The sequence below is a fragment of the Petromyzon marinus genome, unplaced genomic scaffold, assembly GCF_048934315.1.
Source record: "Petromyzon marinus isolate PM22_M1 ecotype Great Lakes invasive population unplaced genomic scaffold, UKy_Petmar_22M1.pri1.0 PM_G_Scaffold_14, whole genome shotgun sequence".
Classification (NCBI taxonomy): domain Eukaryota; kingdom Metazoa; phylum Chordata; class Hyperoartia; order Petromyzontiformes; family Petromyzontidae; genus Petromyzon; species Petromyzon marinus.
Window position 1 is genome coordinate 3,632,812 of NW_027422695.1, and position 13,015 is coordinate 3,645,826.

A 13,015-nucleotide genomic window follows, 5' to 3' on the forward strand; every position below is an offset into this window, starting at 1 on the left:
TGGTTGAGAAAAAGCGACAGGCCCACTGTCATCGGCTACAGAATCCCACGTCAGAGAATGAGGAGGCTTACCGCAGCCTTCGCTCGGAGGTTCGGAGAGCCGTGAGGCGCTGCAAGGATGGGTAGTGGTCGCGGGTTGCTGAGTAGATGGAGTCTGCCTCAGTGGCCCGTGATCACAAATCTCTATTTAACTCTATCAAAAAAGTAACCTGCAGCACCACACCTATTACCATCAGGAGAAAAAACGGTGATCCAATCTCCGACCCCCAGGAACAGGTTTGCAGATTTGCTGAGCATTTCTGTGAGGTCCTGGGGGAGGGAAAATCCCTCAGCCAGGAAAACATCGTGGCACAAAGTGAGGATGACCCTGCTGAGGCTGCGGTGCCTCAAATATTGGAAGAAGTCACCCCCTGTGAGTGGCTGGCTGAGGTGCCATCTGTTGAGGAAGTACTGAGGGCGATCCGGAGTCTGAGACCAGGAAAGGCAGCGGGCAGAGATGATCTCCCAAGCGAAATGCTGAGGGAGGGTGGCGTTTGTGCACTGACTGCCCTATATGACATCATAACAACAGTCTGGACCACTGGACGGGTTCCGCAGGATTGGAAGGATGCCCTGGTGGTCCCCCTTTTTAAGAAGGGGGACCACCGGCGGGCAAGGCTGCAATGGCTGGGTCATGTAGCCCGCATGCCCAGCCACTGCATGCCGAAACAGCTTTTGTTCGGCCGGATCGAGGGAGCTAAACGGGCGCGGCCCGGGCTAGAGAAGAGATGGAGTGATGTGGTACAGGAGGACGTGGAGCTGAGTGGACTTGCCGATGACTGGTACCAGCGGTGTCAAGATCGGCCTCTGTGGAGGAGGCTCGTGAAGGACGCTACTGGGCAGTTGGAGGTAGTCGCCCTCCAACAACAACGGAGGGTGGAGGAATGACGCTCACCACAACGAGCGGAGCGCCGGGTGGCTAAAGCACAGCAGGTTGGCACAGTAGGGGGCACAGGTGGTGCATCAGCCAGTCATCTCAGTCAGTCGACCCATGGCACCTGGGTCTGCCCCGTGACCTGTCAGCGGGCGTTCGACACTTCACGTGGCCTCAGGGTGCACATAGCCTGGCACAAGCGTCGTGGTGACGTCACCGCCACTTAGTGGTGAATGGCGGTTGTTGTTGTTGAGGTGAGTGTGTGAGCGACTGGGTGAGTGTGTAAGTGAGTGAGCGACTGGGTGAGTGTGTGGGTGGGTGAGTGTGTGGGTGAGTGGTTGGGTGAGTGGGTGGGTGAGTGTGTGAGTTTCTGGGTGAGTGTGTGGGTGGGTGAATGTGTGAGCGACTGGGTGAGTGATTGGGTGAGTGGGTGGGTGAGAGAGAGTGAGTGGCTGAGTGAGTGGGCATGTGGGTGAGTGAATGGGTGAGTGGGTAAGTGAGTGGGTGGGTGAGTGTGTGAGCGACTCGGTGAGTGAGTGCGTGGGTGGATCAGTGAGTGGATGAGTGAGGAGGGGCACTGCGGGGTGGGGGAGTGTACAGGGGGTGAGGGGTAATGATTATTATACAGGGCGGTACTAAAGTCAGGACAGTTTCTTGGGTTTATCTTTAAGTTTATTGTGATTTTGCGAGTTTATATAGGTAGCTCTGCTTAAACGCGTCTCTCTCTCCATCCGTCTCCACTCTCTCTCTTCCTCTCTTCACTGCTGGCCTGTAGGTTTGGGCCGAGCGAGTTCCTGCCGGGGATTTGGCTCTTCAGGAGTTGATTCCCCCCGTGGCTTTGTCGGCACGAGGCGACCGCGCGGAGTGTCAAGGACTCCACCGGGCCCCAAGCCGCTGCCCCAGCACCACCGTAGCAGCCAAACCACCGGTGCTCGGCATGGCCTCTATGAAGGTCTTGCTGGACCTCATGTTGAGCACGGGGTACAACATTGTCCAGGAGAACGGACAGAGGAAGTTCGGACCGCCACCCGACTGGCAGGGGCCCCCTCCCGCCCGTGGCTGCGAGGTGTTTCTGGTGAGGATCCCGCGCGACCTCTACGAGGACGAGCTGGTGCCCGTGCTGGAGACGGTGGGGAAGCTCTACCAGCTCCGCCTCATGATGGAGCATAGCGGAGAGACCCGCGGCTATGCGTTCGCTACCTACGCGACGCTCGCCCAAGCCACGGATGCCGTCAAGAAACTCGACAAATTCGAGATCCGTCCCGGACGTCGCATTGCAGTCTGCTTCAGCATGGACAATCGCCGCCTCTTCATTGGGGGGCTGCCAGAGGACAAGAAGCGAGCGGAGGTGATGATGGCGATGAGCGGTGCCACAGAGGGCGTGGCGGATGTCAAGATGAGCGTCTGTCGCTGGGACAAAACCCTCAACCGAGGCTACGCGTTCATCGAGTACGGGAGCCATCGCGCGGCCGCCATGGCCAGGAAGAAGCTCCTTCGAATCAACTTCCGGCCATGGGGCCGGACTATCAAGGTGGGCTGGGCCATCCCGGAGTGGGACACGGTGGCTGCGGCCGCGGCAACGGAAGACGCGGAGGAGGAGGCGGCGGTGCCAGACCTGCCGGAGCCGGAGTGCACGGCCACCGGCAAAGCCGCACACAGCCTGTTTGAGGGCTGGGGGGCACGTACGTGGCTGTGGTGGGTACCTCTCCACCTGCGGCCTATGCCCATTGCTCTCGAGGCGCTGCCGGAGGCGGCCATGCTGTCGTGGGAGGTGCGGCTGTGGATGCTGTGCCGGACCGCCGGCGTCAGCTACCCAATCTTCGAGCTGCACGCTCACTCGGAGCCCGGGATACCCGTGGGCCTCCTCTATAAGGTGTCGATTCCCGGGATGGGAAAAGGCACCGGCATCTTCCCCGCATTTCTGAGCTCCAGCGAGGAGGGAGCACGGGAGGTGGCGTGTCAGCACGCCTACAACATCCTCACCAAGGCGAATCCTCTGAGAATGTGCCCAGCCCCTGCCGCGACACCGCCTCCCAGCCGCCTCTTCCAGGATCCTTGAAGAAAAAACTAATTCATGCGTTTGACATGTCAACGCCATTTCGTTTTGAAAATGTAGCGGAGAAAAATATATTTTGTTCACATCGCATTCTGTTTTGTCAATAATCTCTGTAACGTGCGCCTGCTCTGCAAGGCATGCATTAACCCCTTTCTGTCTCAATTTCATTCCCAGCATGCAATTCTCCAAGCCTCAGATTTTATAACATATTTCGCACAACTTTAATCCTGGTAAATATATTATTTTCTTTAAAAACACGAGCATTATATTTAGTCTATTGCATGGCTAAAGTATTCTAAGTAAAAATATAAATTGTATTAAACCAATATTTGATCATCGCTATGATAAATATATTTCTACCCTACAATATACAAATCTACATTGTGCTAATGTTTCAATTCTACTTTTATTAACTTACAAATATAGTGTCTAGGACACATTTTCAAAGAAATATTTTCATGTACCCAGACAATATTTGCAAGTGCCCACATAAAAAAAACTTGCAGACTGCATACGTAGCTACGACAACAGAATCCTTGAAGAAAAAACGAATTCAGGTGTTTGACATTTCGTTTTATACAGGAGAAAAATATATATTGTGCACATCGCATTCTGATGTCAAAACATTTGATTCTTTATAAAATTGAAAAACCCTTGAACAACTTTGCTGCACACGGAGATGTCCGTGCACCGCCTTGTTTCCACAGCTTCTATCCCGGTGCCATTTGTATTTCATGCACATACCGCTGTTAAGAGATTGATGTTTTATTGATTTTCAATTTAGGTGTTTTTTTCCTGTAATGTTTTTTTGTTATTTTTTTAGTGGAAATAAAGTCCTGAAAAGTCTCTTCCTCTCTCTCTCTCCACTCTCTCGGCCGAGTCTCTGCCACTTCTGGTTCTGAGTGTCGCATGCTTGGGATCCTTCTTTCCCTCCTCTGTGGATTTAATTTGATATGCTGATTTACACGCCAACATATTTCAGACTTCCCTGTTTTGTTAGGGTATTATCCTGATCATTACCAACGTTCCCACGGCCAGGCACTTTCGAGTAACTTATTACCTTTTACCACAGCATCATAACATCACTTTCCTGGATCATCGCCTTCATAGCTTTGATCAATCACCAATGGTTTACTGGTTCGTTTTTGTATTTACTTATGCCACCCTAAACTTGGTTCGAAGCTTTCGTGACTGCAGGAATTAATCTTTGTTTTTTTAGGTAAAGTCACGTATAAATAAGAAATAACAAAACAACATAATTATGTTTTGTTATTTCTTATTTATATGTGACTTTATCGAAAAAACCAAAGATTAATTTATGTCACCCTCTTTCCCCGTGGGACCATGTGGCGTGAAGTTGTGTCGCACATAAACAGAATCTGTTCACATCACGATTTTCCGTATTTGACTGTCAGTTGCCATCCCAGGGGGCAATATGCACATTTGTCGACTCGGCGAATCGACATGATTTCGGGCTCCGTTGGGTCGCCCCTTTTGTGCTTTTGCACGAGCCGGATTTCAACGCAATTCCCGATCCGTTGTGGTGCCACGGTCTCGGAGCAACTCTGCCGGCGCCTCGACTCCCCCGTGGCCCCCCACACCGAGCACGCACCTGCAGCGCCCGCACATAGCGTCCTGGCGGGGGATTGCCCGTCACGACGGGTTTTCATCCGAAGGGTCTCTAGGATGAAAGTCCCGCGGTTTCCCGGTGCCAGGAGAATGGCCGACCCTCGCGGAGCAAGTCACATTGCGGCGCCCCTGAGTTGGCTTCAAATTGTTTGGGCGCGCGAAGGTTCGCCGGGTCGGCGGCGACGAGTCACACGCGACGCTCCCCGCCTTCTCGAGCCGCTCGCGGCATCCGTGCGACGCCGGCGAGCGCTGCTACGAGGCGGCGATAGGCAAAGTTCCCTTTCGTCTTCGTCCCTCCGACTCTCACGGCGTCCGCGCGACGCCGTGAGCACGGCCGCGAGGTGCGTGACGGGGCATGCGAGCATTTGCGGACTTGGGTAGCGGTAGGGCTAGGCTCTGCTCGTAGAATATTCCCTCCGGGCAGTGCGGGGTTTGCGCCACGAATAAAATTTAGCAGAGAGCATCGGTGTGGTGCGCGTGTGATTCCCGTGCGGAGCGGCTCCGTGGGCGGATGCGCGGCGAGAGCGAGGGCGGAGCCGTGGCCGGAGCTCGCGCGTTGAGATCATCGCCCGTCGGCGTGGACGCGAGTGGGCCGCCGCGTGCTGCGTCAGCGTCAGCCGTAGTTGGCGCGCGGCGTGCACGGACGCGCGTTGAGATAATCGCCCGCAGGTGCCAGACCGTTCGGGCCCCGTGTTAACGACGGCTGCGGTGCGCGCGGATGCTCGTGGAGGTAATCGCTCGCCGGTGTAGGCGCTAGCGTGCCGCTGTCCGCTGCGTTAGCGATAGCCGCGGTGCGCGCGGGGGTGCGTGGGTTTACTCCGTGCGGCCGGGAGCCAGCAGCACGAGTCTGTCCCTCGGAGAGGGCGCTAGCGCGGGGGGCCCCGATCGCTCGGTCGGCGGGGGCCCGGCGGGAGCCGACCGACGCGGTGGAGGAGGCGGCGGAAGGGGCGGACGTCGCGCCCCACCTGCCCAGCGAGGGCGGTGGGGTGGACGTCGGCCCCCACACCGCCATGGCCCTGTACACGGTAAAGTATTGAGCACAAACTCAAGGAGCAGGAAAAATGGTAATGTTGCTTGGATTTAATTTTAATATCATTGCAACTGTATAGTTTTGATATGTTTTATTGAAAAACATTCACGTGCATTGGCATGTCCCTCTGTCTCAAACATTAATAATGTATCATCTGCAAATGTCCTTTAGCAATGTAAATTTTTGTGCAACATTGATATGCAGCTTGAAGAATGACGGAGTCTTATAACTGTAGACACTTCGGATTTTCAATCAAAATTTACAAATAAACCACTCTACCATAAACATGCTACATTCCAGCTAAAGTATAGTAGTATATTACTGTAAAGTAGTATGGTGTATAGCACAGATATTTTGTACAAATCCAGTGAGATGGGAGTGCTGCTTTGATGCATTACGCTTGGATCCGATCTCATGGGTTCAATTCAGGCTAACCCCTAAGGGTACAATTTTATTTTTACAGTTTCAATCGGACCAAGTACCTGGGGAGGTTTATTCCAAGTCAACGTGGCTTAAAATCTGCCATGCTGAAATAAAATAGCTGGACGTTATTGCTTCTGACGTGAGTGCAGGACTCGCTTTCCATGCCAAGGTGCGGAGGCTCATTTGGGCGACCAAAGGAATTCCGAATGCATGTTACAATAACGTTAATTTCAGATGACTGGATGCATTGGTAGAGTGCTCCAACTTGGGCAGAGATTTCTGGCTGGAAAGTGATGTGGTTAAAACGTTTGTCTCGCAGTTTTAAAGGTTGCAATTTCAAAATACAGTTTGGGCATCAGAGCTCAATAAATTGAGTACTACTCTGTGTGAGGTTAACAGGAGTCATCCAATGGAGAGACTGGGCTACGCCATATAAATGTGGAATTTATATCAGTTGACAGGTCAAACGTACTCTTTGTCCTTTTTGGTCACTTTATTATTATAGGCTAGTGGTGTTTGTGTGTTTTAATCACAGAGATGGGGGGGGGGCATTGCACCTCGCTACACCCATCCACTGCTGACGGTAGAGGTTGTGTGTGTTTACAGTGTGTCTGTGTGTACACACACAGACACAGTGTAAACACACACAGTGTACACACACACACATTGTACACACACACAGATTGTACACACACAGTGTACACACACAGTGTACACACACACACACAGTGTACACACACTCACACTGTACACAGACAGTGTACACACACACAGTGTAAACACACATAGAGTGTACACACACAGTGTACACACACACAGTGTACACACACAGTGTAAACACACACAGTGTACACACACAGTGTACACACACTGTAAACACACAGTATAAACACACACAGAGTGTACACACACACACACAATGCAAACACACAGAGTGTACACACACAGTGTAAACACACACAGAGTAAACACACACAGTGTAAACACACACAGTGTACACACACAGAGTGTACACACACAGTGTACACACACACGCATTGTGTACACACACACAGTGTACACACACATTGTGTACACACACACATTATGTACACACACACATTGTGTACACACAGTGTACACACAGTGTACACACTGTGCACACACAGTGTACACACATACACACACAGTGTACACACACACAGTGTACACACACACAGATTATACACACAGTGTACACACACACAGTGTACACACAGACACATTGCGTACACACACAGTGTACACACAGACACATTGCATACACACAGTGTATACACACATAGTGTACACACACACAGTGTACACACAGTGTACACACACACATTGTGTACACACACACAGTGTACACACACACACAGTGTACACACACACAGTGTGTACGTGTACACACACAGTGTACACACAGTGTACACACACACAGTGTACACACACACAGTGTACACACACACACAGTGTACACACAGTGTGCACACACACACAGTGTACACACACTGTGTACACACACACAGTGTACACACACACAGTGTATACACACAGTGTACACACACACACAGTGTACACACAATAATGTCCACGTTGTTGTTGTAGCTGAGCCCACGCACCCAAGGGAGGGAGCAATGAAAATGAATCTACATCAACTTAAACTCCAATCCCGCTCTGTGACGCCACCATTCAGTATTACTTCATCGGCGTGAAACGCCAGGGGGAGGTGTACCTCGCTAGTGACGGCATGTCACCAAGGTATTCCGCTGCGCTCTTGAGCGTGATGTCACCTCCGCTTGGGTCACTGCCAATATCGTTCCAGGGCCAATCCTTATTTGGGCAAAGCTACGCCCAGTGACTGGCGGCTCATTAACATAATGTATTCGTTAAAGCCGTCGCGAGTTTATTGCGACGGGTTCAGCACTCACGACATAACGGCCAGCCACATTAACATAATTTATTCACTCTCTAGTTTATTTAGTTACGGAGCCGCTCATTGTGGGAGGAGCGTGTCTCGTACCCCGGACGTGACGTCACGTCACCTGCTGCCGCGAGACGTCACGAGGTAACAGGAAGCGATATGCACTGAAATCCGAGGTGAGAAAGTCTCATTGCGATTGTGGTTGTTGTGGTGGTGGTGATTGTGGTGGTTGTTGTTGTTGTTTACCAAGGTAGAGCCTCGCTCTCTCTCTCGTAGGGATGTCAGTTGAGTAGCAGCGAGCATGGGAATCGATGTCCAGGTTGGAACTTTACAGCGCGGGGCCTAGCCACGCGGGGCCTTGCCTCCTGCCCTCGCCTGATTGCGTTTACTTTAATTATCTCGCTTAAGTTTAATTTGTCTTCACCCGGCTCGCCACTTTGTAACTTTGTTTTATTGTAAATATTCACGCAGTTTTTATTATTTTTCACCAGACCAAGCCCGCTTGAGCTGCTATACCGCTCTTGTTATCAGAAGCAACCTGCCCACAACAACACAAGGTGAGGCTTTGTCAACGTGTGTGAATGTTTTGACTTAAAACTTTGGTGACTGCAGGAATTAATATTCTTGGTTCTTTCGGTAAAGTCACGTAGATAGAAAATTAAATAACAAAATAACAGATAATAATTTTTCTTGTTTAAATGAAGCAAAAAACCCCACAACGTTTCTATGGCAACATTAATGTTGAAGATGCGAGGGCTTACAGGAATATTTATGACATTTGCCCTCTCATTGCGTGCCATGACAGTGCTGTTTGCACAGTCACACATAGTCACTGTAAGATTATTATCTTGGTCGTGTTTTGGTTTTGTTGCTTGTTGTGGTTGCTCCTGATTCAAGAGCCGAATGGCTCATGGGACTATAACCAAAATAAATCAAACTGAAAATCAAAAAACTGAAACCGCGTGATGAATTTTGGGAAAGTTTTTTCACTGCATCTCCAAATGTATATAAAAGTCAAAGTTGTGATTGTGTGTGTTGTCTGTTCAAAATGTTTAGCGTACTTCCCGACATGCAACAAACTGGAAATTTGCCATGTGGGTACTTTCCAGACTGTACACCATACAAACAATATACAAATACACTTTTGTGTGTTTTATTGGGGGGGGGGAGCTCAATAATGTATAGATTTTTTGCACGGCTAGTGAGCTGTGACGTAAAATCTGTCACGTGACCCTCGCATGTGGAAGCGTCACGCATTGTAGTGTAGTGGTTAGCGCTGTCTGTGTATCTGTATGTGTGTGTGTCTGCGTGTTTGTGTCTGTGTGTCAAAACAACCCCCTACCTCCTCGCGGTGCCGGACGGGCAACTCTGTCGTGGGCAGCGCTGTGGGGGGAGATCCAATTTTGATTGGCTCCTCCCCTCATGGCATATGTGTCCACCACAGGGGCTAAACGGGGGCTCTGGACGGGTGCGAGGGGCTGGTAACCCCTCCACCTTCAATTAATTACCACGAAACTGCGAATTAAACTGAAATATGTAACAACTAAGCTTGTGCCGGAGGCCCCGGGGGGCCAGGCGTCTATGACGTCTCCTGGCCAAACCCCAATTGGCGGAGCCAGGAGATTGAATACCTACCCTCGGGGCTACTCCAGAAACAACGAAAAGCCACTACGGTTGGCAACGTGGAATGTTCGAACGCTCACTGCAGAGGAGAGGCTGCCACTCCTCTGTCGGGAGCTGGACCGGTACCGCCTGGATCTATGTGGCATTCAGGAGGTCCGGTGGACCGGCTCTGGCTCCTGCCACCATGAGGGGTGGACAGTCCTCTACTCGGGGCAGCAGACTGCCAAACAACAGGGTGTGGGTCTTCTTTTGAACAAAAGAATGAAGGGGGCGTGGGAGCGTGGCGGTGAGGTGTGGGAAGCTGTAAGCCCCAGGCTACTTTGGGCTCGCCTTCCCATCAACCGGAGGCGAGGAATGGTGGTCGTGGTTACTTATGCCCCCACCGAAGATGAACATCCGTGGAGGGATGCAGGCAAAGCCGATGAGTCAGATGCCTTCTATGACCTCCTGTCACAGGTGCTGGCTAAAGTGGCCCCTCGGGATAGAGTCATCATGTTGGGTGACTTCAATGCCCGAGTTGGTCATGATACTGGCACCTGGTCTGGAGTGATTGGAGGGCATGGGCCAGATCAGCTCAATAACAACGGTAGGAGGCTGCTAGATTTTTGTGCAGCCCATGGGCTTGTAATTACCAACACGCTGTTCCGGCATCGGCGCATCCACACAACATCATGGATGCATGCCGGGTCCAAGCAAGAACATCTGCTGGACTACATAGTGACGGACCAGCGAATGCGAGCCCATGTCCTTGACACCAGGACCTACCGTGGAGCTGATCTGCCCTCTGACCATCGACTAGTCATCTGTAAGATGCGCCTGCCATTCTTCCACTCCGGTGGTGGGTGTACACCCAGGACCCCATTCCAACCTAAAGTGGCCTGGTCTCAGTTATCTGATGAAAGTTGCAAGCGAGAATTTCATCATCGCTTGCGGCTGGGATTGGCATCGTCCCCGACTCCTCCTGATGTCGAGGGTAAATGGGCGAGGTTTAGGACTGTGACTCATGCAGCTGCAATGGCTGCTTTGGGTACGCGGTCCAGACCTCCCCAGACACCCTGGATGACAGAGGAGTTGTTCACGATGGTTGAGAAAAAGCGACAGGCCCACTGTCATCGGCTACAGAATCCCACGTCAGAGAATGAGGAGGCTTACCGCAGCCTTCGCTCGGAGGTTCGGAGAGCCGTGAGGCGCTGCAAGGATGGGTGGTGGTCGCGGGTTGCTGAGGAGATGGAGTCTGCCTCAGTGGCCCGTGATCACAAATCTCTATTTAACTCCATCAAAAAAGTAACCTGCAGCGCCACACCTATTACCATCATTAGGGGAAAAAACGGTGATCCAATTTCCGACCCCCAGGAACAGGTTCGCAGATTTGCTGAGCATTTCTGTGAGGTCCTGGGGGAGGGAAAATCCCTCAGCCAGGAAAACATCGTGGCACAAAGCGAGGATGACCCTGCTGAGGCTGCGGTGCCTCAAATATTGGATGAAGTCACCCCCTGTGAGTGGCTGGCTGAGGTGCCATCTGCTGAGGAAGTATTGAAGGCGATCCGGAGTCTGAGACCAGGAAAGGCAGCGGGCAGAGATGATCTCCCAAGCGAAATGCTGAGGGAGGGTGGCGTTTGTGCACAGACTGCCCTATATGACATCATAACAACAGTCTGGACCACTGGACGGGTTCCGCAGGATTGGAAGGATGCCCTGGTGGTCCCCCTTTTTAAGAAGGGGGACCGCACAGACTGTAACAACTACAGGGGCATCTCACTCCTCAGTGTGCCGGGAAAGGTCCTGGCAAGGATTATTCAGCATCGCCTTGCCAGGCACGCTGAGGAGAGGCTTGCGGAGCCCCAATGTGGTTTCAGGAAAGGGCGGTCCTGCACAGATGCCATATTTTCTGTCCGTCTGCTACAGCAGAGGTGTAGGGAATTCCAACAAGACCTACATCTCTGCTTTATTGACCTGGTCAAGGCCTATGATACCATCAGTAGGCCTGGGCTCTGGGTCGTTCTTCGTGCTTTTGGAGTACCTGACCCTCTGCTCACGATCATTAAGGACCTTCATGATGGTGAGCGGGCCCGGGTAAAACTACGTGGCCGGGAGTCAGAGCCATTCCCTGTACACCTTGGGGTGCGACAGGGATGTCCTCTGGCTCCCACATTATTTAACATCTATTTTGACCACGTAGTTCGTGAAGCCTTCAATAGCTGTACCGGGGGAATCTCCATATGGTACAGATATAATGGGAGGCTAATCGATGCCCGGGTGCGGTCAAGGGATGGCTCCCTATTGCTCAACCAGGGTATGTATGCTGATGACTGGGTAATAGCTGCTCAGTCAGAGGAGGAGTTGGAGACGCTGCTGCTGAGACTGGAGCGTGCCACTAAGAGGTGGGGCCTTACCATCAGCCCCACCAAAACTAAGCACCTGCCTGGGTATTTTGTACCATCGGACACTCCACCCCCACAACTCCCAATCGGTGATGGGGCAGTTGTGGAGAGAGTGGAGAGTTTCCCATACCTGGGCAGTGTGCTTATGACTGGCTCCAGTTTAACAGCAGAGGTCTCACTCCGAATCAGTCGAGCGGCAATATCTTTTCATCGGTTGCGTAACGCTGTGTGGAAGCTACCTGGTCTGTCGCTCCGCACTAAGCTTCAGGTCTTCTCGGCCACGGTCATTCCCTCCCTTCTCTACGCTTGCGAAACGTGGACCCCCCTAATGGAACATCTTCGCCGGTTAGAAACATTTAGGCTGGCCTGCCTACGATCCATCCTGGGTTTAACCAGACTGGATTGTGTGAGGAGCTCACAAATCCTTGAAAGATCTGGGCAGGGTCCCATCGGTGAGCTCCTCCGGCAGGCAAGGCTGCGATGGCTGGGTCATGTAGCCCGCATGCCCAGCCACCGCATGCCGAAACAGCTTTTGTTTGGCCGGATTGAGGGGGCTAAGCGGGCGCGGCACGGGCTAGAGAAGAGATGGAGTGATGTGGTACAGGAGGACGTGGAGCTGAGTGGACTTGCCGATGACTGGTACCAGCGGTGTCAAGATCGGCCTCTGTGGAAGAGGCTCGTGAAGGATGCTACTGGGCAGTTGGAGGCAGTCGCCCTCCAACAACAACGGAGGGCGGAGGAGCGACGCTCACAACAGCGAGCGGAGCGCCGGGTGGCTAAAGCACAGCAGGTTGGCACAGTAGGGGGCACAGGTGGTGCATCAGCCAGTCATCTCAGTCAGTCGACCCGTGGCACCTGGGTCTGCCCCGTGACCTCCTGCCAGCGGGCGTTCGACACTTCACGTGGCCTCAGGGTGCACATAGCCTGGCACAAGCGTCGTGGTGACGTCACCGCCACTTAGTGGCGAATGGCGGTTGTTGTTGTTGTATCTGTGTGTGTCTGTGTGTGTGTGGAAGAGTAACGCATTGTAGTGTAGT